This window comes from Megascapheus bottae, chromosome 10 (assembly GCF_031878675.1).
Source record: "Megascapheus bottae isolate mThoBot1 chromosome 10, mThoBot2.hap1, whole genome shotgun sequence".
Taxonomy (NCBI): domain Eukaryota; kingdom Metazoa; phylum Chordata; class Mammalia; order Rodentia; family Geomyidae; genus Megascapheus; species Megascapheus bottae.
Genome location: NC_143518.1, coordinates 38,328,300 through 38,340,649, shown reverse-complemented (window position 1 = coordinate 38,340,649; position 12,350 = coordinate 38,328,300). Strand labels below are relative to the sequence as shown.

Below are 12,350 nucleotides of genomic sequence, written 5' to 3'. Positions count from 1 at the left end.
CATAAGGGATAAGCCACTAGCATCCAGCTCAGCTCCATGATTGCTTTTCTTTCTTTCTTTCTTTTTTTTTTTTTTTTGCCAGTCCTGGGCTTGAGCTCAGGGCCTGAGCACTGTCCTTGGGCTTTCTCAAGGCTAGAGCTCTACCACTTGAGCCTCAGTACCACTTCCAGCTTTTTCCTATGTATGTGGTACCGAGGAATCGAACCCCGGTCTTCATGCATGCTAGGCAAGCACTTTAACCACTAGGCCAAACTCCCGGCCCTCCATGATTGCTTTTCAAGATAAGAGTTTTTGTTTTTGTCCAGGCTGGCATTCAACAGCAATCGTCTTATCTCTGCTTCACTTGTAAGTCAAAATCTAAATAATTTCAGTTTTACTGAATTGAACCCCCCCCATACAACTACTTAAAGACAATACAATATTGCCAATATTGCAAGTGGCATTGTGGCTCAAGGAGTAGCCTTGAGCTGAAGAGCTCAGGGCTCACACCCAGTCCCAGAGTTCAAGTCCCAGGACAGATTAAAAAAGAAAAAAAAGACAATACAATCTTAAAAACAAAACAATTTCAATTTTGCTGAAGAAGTTTGCTTCTGGGGCCGGGAGTCTGACCTAGTGGTAGAGTGCTTGTATAGCATGCACGAAGACCCAGGTTCGATTCCTCGGTACCACATACATAGAAAAAAAGCCAGAACTGGTGCTGAGGCTCAAGTGGTAGAGTTCTAGTCTTGAGAAAGTCCAAGGACAGTGCTCAGGCCCTAAGCTCAAGCCCAAGACTGGCAAAAAAAAAAAAGAAGTTTGCTTCTAAATCATTCCAAAATTTATGGTACAGTTATATTAAAATCCTGGGAAAGGGTACAAAGGTTTCATTTACCTGGAATTGGTTCAAATGTACACAGTATGCTTTACATAATGGTTCTATGACTTGAGGAAAAAGAAATCAACCATGACACAAGTCCTAAATTCCTTGATGACTTCTATTAAATAACAAGAAGTCAAATAAACACTGAGAAATATTATGTTACTAGAAATGAGTCCCTTAGGGAGAGTGAAATTAGAACACATTGTTAATATGTAGAATAATAAAATCTCCCTTAGCATAAATAATGTAAGCTAATTTTTTTAAATGTCAAAGAAAAAAATAAATGTTTTACCTCAATTCTTGAATTAATTTTTTCTGGGACTGACAGTTCAAAACTACTAGCCTGTTTCACATAGTACCAGTTCAACAGATGGGGTCATCATAATCCTAATGGTGGTGGTAGACTGGCAAGTATGAGGCTGTATACAGAAAAAGGAATATACTTTCAAGATTATAGATACTATACCAGGTTAGTGACTCATACCTGTAATCCTAACTACTTGAGAGGCTGAGAATTAAAAGTCACAGCCATCCTAAGCTATGTAGGAACCTGAGATTTAGGAGGACAGAGGTTCAGAGCCAGACCAGGCAGAAAAGCCTCCCTGTCCATGAGCTAGATGTGGTAACATGCCTGTCATCCCAAAAACTATGGAAAGCAAAAAAATAGGTAGATTGTAGTCCAGGTGTACATTCAGGCAGGAAGCAAAACCTTATCTTAAAAGTAACCACCAGGCCGGGAGTTAGTTTGGCCTAGTGGTTAAAGTGCTTGCCTAGCATGCATGAAGACCCGGGTTCGATTCCTCGGTACCACATACATAAATAAAAGCCAGAAGTGGTGCTGAGGCTCAAGTGGTAGAGCTCTAGCCTTGAGAAAGTCCAAGGACAGTGCTCAGGCCCTGAGCTCAAGCCCAGGACTGGCAAAAAAAAAAAAAAAAGTAACCACCAAAGCAAGAGTCAGTGGTTTATAAATGTAATCCTAGATACTCAAGAGGCTGATATTGAGATCTGAGATAAACCAAGGTAGAAAAGTCTTAAACTCCATCTTTAACTAGGAAGAGTAAACAAATGCAGCAATGATACTCACTGGAAACTATGTTGAAAATGACTCTACAATTTGTGGGTAGGGACAGGAAGAAAAAAATAAATTTTTTTTGACACTGTACAAAAAGAAATGTCCTCTTTATCTGACTTATCTAACTGTATCACCCCTTTGTATATCACCTTTAAAAATGTTTAAAAAGTAATAACAGGGCAAGGAGTTTGGCCTAGTGGTAGAGTGCTTGCCTAGCACGCACAAAGACCCGGGTTTGATTACTCAGTACCACACACATAGAAAAAAAGAAAAAAAAGCCGGAAGTGGTGCTGAGGCTCAAGTGGTAGAACTCTAGCGTTGAGAAAGCCCAAGGAAAGTGCTCAGGCCCTGAGCTAAAGCCCAGGACTGGCAATAAAATAAAATAAAATAAAATAAAAGTAATAATAACCAGCATGAGCCAAGAGTGTGGCATAATGGTAAGAGTTTGATTCTATGGTACCATCTACACAGAATAAAAAAGCTGGAAGTGGTTCTGTAGCTCAAGTGGTAGAGCGTTACCCTTCAGCAAAAAAAAGCTCAAGGACAGTGTCCAGGCTCTGAGTTCAAGCCCCAGCGCTAGGAAAAAATTAAAAAATAAAATAACTAGCAAAGAGACAAGACCATAGGGATAGCTCAATGGTATAGGCCCTGGGTTCAAACTTCAGCACACAAAAAAACTTTTTTTGGCTGAGCTTAGGAAAGGAACTCAGTGTCTAGCACTTTCCCGGCAAGTGTGCTTCCATTAAAATAAATGCACAGCCCCCCAAAATAATTATTTCCAATGAACTTTTAAATCAACAGTTTACATGCTGTGAATGCTTTTATTATCTCTCATTCCTATTCCTTGACACCTTAAATTACACAATACACTGAGAAAATATGCTAAAATATGTAGTAAACTAAGCTGACCAATATTAAGTCCCTAATATTTATCAGTATTGGACTTTATAGATGTATTCTATACGTCAGATGTGTTGAATCAATAGGCCCACAGGTTAAAACTATATTCTTTAAAGTTTGACAATGAAAAAAAAAAGTAGTAGACTAAGAAATGAGGAAACATCTTAAATTGTTACTTTTTTTTTTTTTGGCTAGTAGTGGGGCTTGAACTCAGGCCCTGGGCATTGTCCTTGGGGCTAGAGCTCTACCCCTTGATCCACAGCACCACTTTCAGCTTCTTCTATGTATGTGGTGCCAAGGAATCGAACCCTGGTCTTCATGCATGCTAGGCAAACACTCTACCAATAGGCCAGACTTCCAGCCCTAATTTATTACATTTTTAAAGCCAGAAATGATTATTGTGTTAATAAAGTTTCATATTTTTGTAACCTGTATTTGGTTTCATGTGGTGTTTCACAATGGAATTCTAGAAAGGCAATAACCACTTTGGCTATCTTTTCAAATCAAGCAGAAACACTCAGGTTCTTAATTCGACTAGTGAACTACTGAGACACAAAGTTGGTAACATATATTTAATTTTTGTCATGTGAGTGTGTGAATGTGTGTACCAGTCCAGGGGCTTGAACTCAAGTCCTGGGCACTCTCTCTAGCATTCTGCCCAAAACTAGTACTTTACCACTTAAACCACAGCTCCACTTCTGGCTTTATAGTAATTAATTGGAGGCTAAACAGTCTCCAGGATTTTCCTGCCAAGGCTGGCTTCAAATAGCAATTCTCAAATCTCAGCTTCTTGAGTAGCTAGCATTCCAGGTGTGAGCCTATAACCACTGGTGCCCAGATGATTTTTTTTTTTGCCAGCCCTGGGACTTGAACTCAGGGCCTGGGCACTGTCCTTGGACACTTTTTTGCTAAAGGCTAGCGCTCTGCCACTCAAGCCACAGCACCACTTCTGGCTTTTTCTATGTGGTACTGAGGAATCGAACTTGGGTCTTCATGCATGCTAGGCGAGCACTCTACCACTAGGCTATACTCCCAGCCCAATTGTTGTCATTTTTTAAAAAGTACCATCTATATTTATTTTTCTATCTATATCTCAACTAGGAAATATTTGTTAGGTTTTCTACCCAAGAAAGTAGGTAACTTTACAATTTTCAAAGGATTTTCTCTAGGCATAGTGGCTCATGCCTGCAATCTTAGCTACTCAGGAGGTTAAAGGTTCAAAGGCAGCTTTGGGCAGAAAAGTCAGTTGAGACCCCTCCAATTAAGCAACAAAATGACAGACTGGAGGAGTGGCTTAAGTAGTAGAGCCCTAGCTGTGAACATGTAAGCTTAGCAAGAATGAGAATACCAAGTTCAAGCCTTGGTAGCAAAACAACAACAAAGAAAGAGGAAAAAGGAGAAAGAGAAAGAGAGAAGGAGCTGGCCACAGGTCACTCATGGCCATAATCCTAGCTACACAGGAGGCTGAGATCTGAGGATTGTGGTTCAAAGCCAGCCTGAGCAGGAAAGTGCATGGGACTGCATGAAAATCAAAGTGGAGCATTGGTTCAAAATGGTAGAGCTCTACCCTTGACCAAAAGAAGCTCAAGGACAGAACTAAGGCCCTAAGTTCAAGCCTCATGACCAACAAAAAAAGAGAAAGACAGAAGGGAGGGAGGGAACAAAAGAGGGAGGGGGAGGGAGGAGGACAAACAGGGGAAAGAGGAAAGGGGAGGGAGGAGAGAGAAAATATCTTTTAGCCCTGACATTCTTAGTAAGCATCAAGCATCAAGACAATACTACAATTCAGTCCAAGAGTTTCATTTGTTCCCAATCTACACTTAACTGTTTAGTAATTTCATCTCTAAATAATATTTTCTTGATCAATTATCAAATTTTCATTTGCTCTGATTTTAAGAAATGTAGATCCAATTATCTACACAGTACCTCAACTGCCCATCTGATCCTTTAAATAGAAATGCCAGGAGCAGTGGCTCATGCCTGTAATCCTAGCTACTCTGGAGGCTGAGATGGAGGATTGGAGTATTAAAATTAAAAGCCAGCCAGGACACAAAAGGATCTGAGACTCTCTACCTCTAATTAACGTCTAGAAAACCTGAAGTGGGGCTTGGCTCAAGGGTAGGGCAGTAGCCTTGAGCTGAAGAGCTCAGGGACAGCACCCAGGCCAAGTTCAAGCAGTGTGACCCACAAAAAAAAAAAAAAAAGGTCAGGATATCCAAGCCAAATTCTGACTTGCCACAATGTATTGCTCTCACAATGTTCCTCATCTCAGGCATCCAACTTCCAACTAGGCAATAAATAGAGACAACTTTTAATTTTTTACTCAGAACTCATAATCAATTCTTCAACAAATCATCATCTTCACAACCTTCAAAATATTTTCCAAATCTGGAGACAGAGAAATATATGCCAGTCACCCCAGCTACTCATTGGGTGGAAACAGGAGGATGGAAGTGGAGGTGGAGCAGGGGATAAGATCAAGTAACTGAAACCATATCTCAAAAACAAACTAGAGGACCAAGAGCATAGCATAGTGGTAGAATGCTTGCCTACTATGCACAAAGCCCTGGGTTCGAGTCCTCAGTATCACATAATCAGAAAAGGCCGGAAATGGTGCTGTGGCTTAAGTGGCAGAGCTCTAGCCTTGAGCAAAAAGTGTCCAAGAGGTGGCCCCGGTGTCCCACACCTGTAATTCTAGTTACTCAGGAGGGTGAGATCTGCAGATCTCAGTTCAAAACCACCCTGAGCATTAAAAAATCTGTGATTCTTATCTCCAATTAATCACCAGAAAGCCAGAAGTGGTGCTGTGACTCAAGGGGTTGGGCTGTAGCCTTGAGCTGAAGATCTCAGAGACAATGCCCAGACCCAGAGTTCAAGTCCAAGGACAATGCCCAGGCCTTGAGTTCAAGCCCCAGGACTGCCCCCCCCCACAAAAGTAACAAATTAAGATGTCTCCTATTTCTTAGTCTACTTTTTTCTGTCAAACTTTAAAGAATATAGTTTTAACCTGTGGGCCTATTGATTCAACACATCTGATGTATAGAATACATCTATAAGGTCCGATACTGATACATATTAGGGACTTAATACTGGTCAGCTTAGTTTACTACATATTTTAGCATATTTTCTCAGTGTATTGTGTATTTAAAGTGTGTATTTAAGACAAATCAGGAGGTTGAGATCTGGGGATTGTTGTTCAAAGCCAGCCCAGGCAGTAAAGTACAGGAGATTCTTATCTCCAATCACAGCACTCAAAAAGCCCAACTGAAGCTCTAGCCTTGAGCAAAACAGTTCAAGGATGGTGTCCAGGCTGTGAATTCAAGCTACAGAACTGGCACCCCTCCCCCCCAAAAAAAGATAGTATTTAAACATACCTACTCCAAGCCAGGTGAGATGGCTCACATTTGTAATCCTGGCTACTTAGGAGGCTGAGATCTGAGGATCAAGGTTCAAAGCGAGCTGGGGCACAAAAGGACCTGAGACTCTTATCTCCAAATAACCTCTAGAAAACCAGAAGTGAGGCTTGGCTCAAGGGTAAGGTGATATAGCCTTGGGCTGAAGAGCTCAGGGACAGCGCCCAGGTGGAGTTCAAGCCCCATGACAGACAAAAAAAAAAAAAATCATATACTGGAGAAATTTACTTTGACAAACTCTTTTTTTTATTTATTTAGAAGAGAAATAAATGAAATAGCAATTATGATCCAGGCATGATAGCACATGCCTCTAATCTTAGGACTTCAGATGTTGATGCAGGAGGCTCTCGACTAGGTCAACGTGGATTGTATGAGATTATCTCAAAAACTGAAAACCAAACAAAACAAAAACCAGCAGGTATGTATTTGATACATATGTTTTAGCACTGGGGTCTGAACTGAGGGTAGTGCCCTTCCATATGGGTGCTTTACCATTTGAGCTCCACCTCCAGTCCATGTTTGTTTATTTTACTGGGGATAGAACTCCAGGCCTGGGAAGCACATAGTATCTCATAAACTCCCTCAACAACTCTTTACTATACACTATTTTTACCATCATCATTTTACAGTCAAGTAAGCCAAAGGTCATACAAAGTTTTTTGCTCAAGATTCCAGTCAGTAAACTTGCAAATCTGGTATCAAAACTTATTTAAGGTGATATCAGAGTCTAGAACTTTAATCACTAATTGGGATTTTTAACACATTGTAGGAACTATACCAGGCCAGGAGTGTGACCTAGTGGTAGAGTGTTAGCCTAACATGCTTGAAGCCCTGGGTTTGATTCCTAGATATCATATACACAGAAAAAAAGCTGCAAGTGGTGCTGTAGCTCAAGAGGTGGAGATATAGCCTTCAGAAAGCCCAAGGACAGTGCCCAGGCCCTAATTTTAAGCTTAAAAAAAAAAAGTGTGGGGGCTGGGAGTTTGGCCTAGTGGTTAAAGTGCTTGCCTAGCATGCATGAAGACCCGGGTTTGATTCCTTGGTACCACATACATAGAAAAAAGCCGGAAGTGGTGCTGAGGCTCAAGTGGTAGAGCTCTAGCCTTGAGAAAGTCCAAGGACAGTGCTCAGGCCCTGAGCTCAAGCCCAGGACTGGCAAAAAAAAAAAAAAAAAGTGTGTATGTGTGTGTGTGTATATATATATACACACACACATACATATATACATACATATCAACTCAAAGCGCAGAGATCTGTTCCCCCTTTCTTAAAAAAATTTTTTTACTACATACCAATTATAATTAAGGACTGATTAACTAGAATGTTAAGTAGTTTTATGTTCTAGTAAAAAAAAATTTTGAGTAAAATGCAACTAAAAAAAATTTTTTTTTGGCCAGTCTTGAGCTTTGAACTCAGGGCCTGAGCACTGTCCTTGGGCTTTCTCAAGGGTAGCACTCTACCACATGAGCCACAGCACCATATCTGGCTTTTTTTCTATGCATGTGGTACTGAGGAATAACTAAAATTTTTTGAGTAAAAATTTTTGAGTATTTTCTTAATTTTAATCTTTGCTAGAAATTACTTTCAACAATAAACTTTTTAGTATGCGTGAAATTCGTTGAACATATTTACAACTTTATTAGATAAAACTAAAGTAAGCAAAAAACAGATTATGAGTTAAATTTCTGCCATTATTTGAAACCATACTTTTTTTTTTGAGAGTTAGTATTATGGTTTGAACTCAGTGCTTTGAGCTTACTATGAAAGCACTCTATTACTTCAGCCATGCCCCAAGCCCTTAAGGATTTAGTTATTTTTCAGGTAGGATCTTAGTTTTTGCCTAGGCCAGCCTCAGACTGAGAGCTTCCTCTCTAAGGCTTCCCACCAACTAGGACCACAAGCACAAACCACCATACTTGGTTCATTTATTGAGATAATACTTTCCAATGTTTTGCCCACTGGCTATTGAGATAATACTTTCCAACATTTTGCCCACTGGCTGGCTCTGAACCTCTATCCTCTTGAGCTCTGTGTCCAGAGGAGGTGGGATTACAGGTGTAAGCTTCTGCACTAGATCTTTAAGTCACACATTTGTGTTTATTTAGGCAGTATTGGAGTTTGAATTCAGGGCCTCTACATAGGTATATTACCAGAGAGCCACCTCCAGATAGAAGCCAAAGAAAAGAGGGGGGTGGGGGAAAGATACCTAGTTCCTGGGGCTTGAACTCAGGATTGGGAACTGTCCCAGCTTTTGTGTTCAGAACTAGTGCTCTAACACTTTGAGCCACATTGCTACTTCCTAACTTTCTGATAGTTAAATGGAGACAGAAGTCTGGAGTACTTTCCTGTCTGGTTTGGATCTGAATCATGCTCCTCAGATTTCAGCCTCCTGAGTAGCTAGTATGATAAGCACGAGCCACCAACGTGCTCGGCTCTAAACTGCTTAAGCATACTGGGTCAACCTCATATTCTGCCATTAACATCCACAATGAGACAATCACTAAAAAAGTGATTTCCAAGGGCTGGGAATGTGGCCTAGTGGTAAGAGTGCTTGCTTAGCATGCACGAAGCTCTGGGTTTGATTCCTTGATACCACATACGCAGAAAAAGTCTGAAGTGGTGCTGTGGCTCAAGTGTTAAGAGTGCTAGACTTGAGTAAAAGTGCTCAAGGACAATGCCCAGGCTCTGAGTTCGCGTTCCAGGACTGGCCAAAAAAAAAAAAAAAGTGATTTCTAAACACAAAATATTAACTAACCTATCTAGCAGTCAATATCAAAACAGAATCTATGAGAACAGTACATAGCAAAACAAAAATAAACATCTATATTCATTTCCTTCTTTCGTGACAGCCAGATTTAAGATATCAAAGGCTGCTATAAAGGCTGACACAAGAGACCTCCCAGTAAGATTACTGCAAGATTACTTTTAAAAGACTAAGAACAATACATTGAACTCAAATAACAGTATGAAATTATTTATCTAGAAAATACCACCTAAACACATGAAAGATGTCTTCACTGTGTATAGCAGATCACTTTGGGCAGGAATTAAAGTAACCAATTCTCAGTAAGGTATGGAGGAAAACAAAGGAAAGCTAGTGATACTAATACCATAAAGACAATGTCCGGTCAGACATTGGGCAGTTACATCACATGTTTTCAAATACACTTAAAAACACAATTCTTTCCTATGTTTTGTTTGGAAAGTCTCATTATGCACCACCATGCAAAGTTCCTTTTCCATTCTTGAACTTTAAGGGGTTAAATCATTTCTTGTGATTACATTCCTGCTTCATTTGGGCTTTTTTTGTTATTGTATTTGGTTGGTCTTTATTTTGTTTTTGTTGTAGTTACTTTGTACAATTATGAAGTCTTGTGCTGACTAGGCAAGTGGACTACCGCTTGAGTCTTATTTCAGGCCCCTTTCTCTTTAGCTTGTTAAATTCTTAGACAGGGTCTCACTTGTTGTGTGGGCAAATCTGGGACCACAATTCTACCAGTAGATCTCCCATAGTCAGGACCGTAGAGACACACTACCATGTCCAGCTTGTTTTGTTGAAGCTGGCCTTGAACTGCAATCCTCCTGATCTCTACTTTCTAAGTTGAAGGGATTACAGATGGGAGCTATCCAGCCCAGCTCATTCTGGTTTAAACCTGTCTCACTGTTACCCAGGCTATTTCTGAACACCTGGGCTCAATCAATTTTCCTGCCTTAACTTCTGGAGTAGCTGAGATTATAAGCATATACAACTATATCCAGAATCCTTTTTTAAGAATGTGAAATATCAGGGCCAGGAGTGTAGCCTAGTAGTAGAATGTTTGCCTAGCATGCACAAAGCCCTAGATTTGATTTCTCAGTACCACATACATAGAAAAAGCTAAAAGTGGAGTTGTGGTTCAAGTGGCAGAGCACTAGCCTTGGGCAAATAGTGTCCAAGGAGAGTGCCCAACTCCTGAGTTCAAGCCCTAGGACTGGCACAAAAAAAAAAAAAGGTCAAGTATCACATATATACAAAAAACTACATATGCATATAAGCACATATAAACTGTGCATACATATATATAACTAAACATACAACATGTGTGAATAATACAAGAAATAATTCGGATCTCAGCCTCCCAAGTAGCTGTGATTACTAGCATGAGCCACTGGTGCCTGGCTGACATATCCATTTTTAATATGTCCTTACACACATGTAATATAACAAGTCTTATAATTAAACTAAATTCATCCCCACCCAAAAGAAAATAGCTTTGAACTACTTCAGTAACAATGGACATCTACAAAAATATGAGCTTATTTCAAAAGTTTGAGAAAAAAATGAAAAGTAAAGCCATAGATTCTTGTGCAACATTATACATCCTTATCAAACATAATTCAGGATCATGTGATAATATCACAGAAATAAGTTTCTGAAGATAAATGCAACCTGGCTCTATTTTATTACAGTTTTGAATCTTGATATTATGTGCATAATTTATGATTGTCTTTATGCTCATTTCCTCCTCCTCCTCCTCCTCCTTTTTCTTGTCATAGGGCTTGAACTCTGGGTCTGGGCACTGTCCCTGAGCATTTCAGCTCAATGTTAAGTGTTCTACCACTTAAGTCACAGCATCACTTCCAGTTTTCTGGTGTTTAATTGGAGATAAATCTCATGGACTTTTGTGCCTACGCTGGCTTTAAACCACAATCCTCAGATCTCAGCATCCTGAGTTACTAGGATTATATATCGTGAGCCACCATGCCCATTCTTATGCATACCAAGAAACATTGTATTTTCCATAGTACAGTTGAGTTATTTAAACACTTCCGTTCTATTCATAGATCCTTACTACAAAATTAAAGCTTTTAAAGAATTTCTTCAATCCAGCCAAAAAGTTCCAATATCCACAGGCTTATATATCAACAATTTCCAGATCCTGAAAGCAGTTCACTCATAAATGCCAAAAGAAAATGCCAAAGAAGGCACACTCCATCACAAACTGGCCACCCTGTTAAAATTCTTAAATACTCTTGTATTCTTCCATACAAAATTGTTGAAAAGACCTAAATCTCCAAACTGCTGAACAGAACTTTGGATATATTCTGGTTTCAATTCCACAATGACTTGTCTGCTCATCCTAATACACATAAGACTGTCAACTACCCTCATAAATGCATTCGTACTATTTCAATAATGATATCTTGATTATTCTCATTCCAAGACAGGAGCAAATTATTGAGTGGATATTCAACAAAAATCTGTTGAATAAGAGTATCCTTCCTCTTGTAAAGTTAAGTAACTCAAGAGTGCTTGCTTACCAGGTATGAGGACCTGAGTTTAACTTCTGGGATCAAAACCAAAAAACTGTCAGCATCCATGCAACTACCCTGGTACAAGTTAGTTTACAAAAGGCTTCCTTATCTTAAACATACATGCAAAATTGTTAGAAATGCTGAGTTTCCTTGATAAACAATATTGTCATAAATCCCCATTTCATAAAGATCACACAAGTAAAAAATTATCTGTATTCTACATATGTGTGCTACTTGGGTCTCCCAAATGTAATCCAACCAGTACATATGCCCTTACCTTTTCAAGATACTCATACATGTCAACAATGAACTCTTGAGTCACTACGATATGGTGACTGTATTGTTATTACACTACTCAAAATATGAGTTGTAATCCCAACTTTTTAACAATCTAACACCTGACCTTAGAAAAGTTACCTTTTTATGTTTCAATTTCCTATTTTGTAAAATGGGAGAAAATACACCCTAGCGTTTTCACACCCAATCAAAAGGAAAATAAAAGTGCATCTGGCTACAAAAACCTCATACTAATATAAATTGTTACTATAAACCCATGTCATAAAAAGGGCCCTGTTCATTGTGATTATAGAAAATTTTCTCTTAAAAGACGCTCTGGGCCTTCACGTTTATACAATTCCCTATTTAAAGGTACAAACTATTCTCAGGATTACAACTAGCTATGCCAAGTTTCTCTCTCTTCCTTGACTTTCTGCATATATGCTATATGTCCCCTAAAATACACACATTATCACTGCAGGGTACAACCCAACATTTACTTTTTTTCTAACAAAACAAAACACACAAAAAACGA

The 12,350-nt window shown here is 39.3% G+C and overlaps 1 protein-coding gene across 2 annotated transcripts in view; it reads right to left on the bottom strand.

The window, feature by feature from the left end:
* The window catches only part of Ash1l (ASH1 like histone lysine methyltransferase), a 103,821-nt gene that overhangs the window by 90,241 nt on the left and 1,230 nt on the right, over nt 1-12,350 (bottom strand). The gene's annotated exons all lie outside the window — the stretch shown is intronic.